This window comes from Pterocles gutturalis, unplaced genomic scaffold, assembly GCF_000699245.1.
Source record: "Pterocles gutturalis isolate BGI_N339 unplaced genomic scaffold, ASM69924v1 scaffold43785, whole genome shotgun sequence".
Classification (NCBI taxonomy): Eukaryota; Metazoa; Chordata; class Aves; order Pterocliformes; family Pteroclidae; genus Pterocles; species Pterocles gutturalis.
Genome location: NW_010139994.1, coordinates 29,292 through 31,067, shown reverse-complemented (window position 1 = coordinate 31,067; position 1,776 = coordinate 29,292).

Genomic DNA, 1,776 nt, shown 5'->3' with positions numbered 1-1,776 from the left:
GACTCACTCAGGAAAGAAAGAGGATCATATTCAAATTGTGTGCTGGAATCAAAAGCGTTGCTGGTGTTTGTTTTTTTTTTTTTTTCCTTTTTTTCTTTTTCTTTTTCTTTTTCCTGCCTTTGCTGCATTGCTCAGCTCTATTTTAGTCTCGGTGAAAAGCTGTGCGGAGCGGCCCCCACGGTGGGGGTGATGAAGAACCGGTGGCACTTGGCTTCCTTGGTCAGCTGAGGAGGCCAGAGAGGGTTCAGGCAGGGACTGCAGGCTCTGAATTCTAAAGTTACTTTCACCTTTGCAGCAGGATATCAGTATCTCTGGCTAAGCCTGAGCGTACACAGGGGGCATGCGTTTGGACTTGTGGCCTGCCAGAGGTCAGGCAGAGTGTTTGCTCCCTGCCCCGATTGCCCGTCCTGTGCTGTAAGTGCAGGGCAGCTCACCCCTCTTGAAGGCAGCATTTTTCCTCTTGTAGGGCTCCTCTGTGTCAGGGAAATTTGCTTCGTTGCAGGCTTGTGTGTGAGGTACAGTGCATGGGTATGAACTGCTCTCATTGTTATATTTTAGTGTGCAGAAATAGCTACATTGTGTGATAAGACTTCCTCTGTTTTTGAGAGGTACCAACATGCTCTCCGAGGACCCTTTTAGCATGACCCTGAAGAGCAGTGTCATAAAATAACTCCAACTTCTGTACAGTAACTTTTGCTGGTGGACAAATCTAGAGATGGCAGGAAGACCACTCTTGGAGCTAATGTAGAGGAGTGTGTGCTTCTGTTCATGCCTTCCTTCATGTGCTAGTTTTTCTGTTTAAGCAAACCTGGAGTTAATTAGGACCTCTTCAGTCTTTAAGCATATAGAGATTTTTCAAGAGGCATGAGGACAAACTGGATTTTCTAAGTGATTTGTATATAAAGATTCATGTAATTATCAGTTAAAATTGCTTGGGAGACAGAGTTCACATCTTTGATGCCTCTATCTTTGAGATCTACATCTTTTAATGGCGTAAATATCTGAAGTCCTGAGGCTCCTAGGTATTTGGTGCTGGACCTGTGCAGAATCCAGCAGAGCTAGGCACTGGCATATATGCTTCACTGAGAGTGAACAGGAGGAGAGAGAAAATACAGGGATAATTCTCTGCAGTGGGAATCTGTCCTAATGAAGCCTGTCCACTTTGCATAAAATTTTGGTTAGGAAGAAAACCTGTCACTCCTGGCCACACATATGCTGACTGCTGAGCAGTAGTTAAGGTCTTGTCCTTATCTTCCATTTTCAACTTGTGTAAGAATGAGTTATATAAAAATACTTAAGGCTGGTCTTACATATTGGGCTTTCTCTTTTGATCAACTGCTTGCATTGTAGCCTGTGTTCCACTTTCTGTCTGTGTGTTTGTTACTTCTTACTGTTCTTGATGCAAGCCATGATAAGTGCTCGGTCTTTGCATGTTTATGCTGGCAAATGAATTTAATTGGTATCTTTAACTTTCCAGCATTCTTTTAAAGCCATGTGATTAAAAAATTGGTACACTGAACACATTAAAAGCCATCCTTTACAGTAGTACAAACAGTTTGTTCTTTAACAACACCTCACCAAACTGAGATGCAACAAAATTCGCTGAAAGTAAATTCATGTCTCACAAGAGTAGGGTATAACTAGAGTATAAAGTGGCTGGTTTGTGTTTTACAGCAGGTGCTATAGGAGACCAGAACTTTTGCACAAACAGTGTTTGAAGCACACATATACACGTATTATTTTACTACTTTTTCTTTGCTGCCATCAGGCTTTACC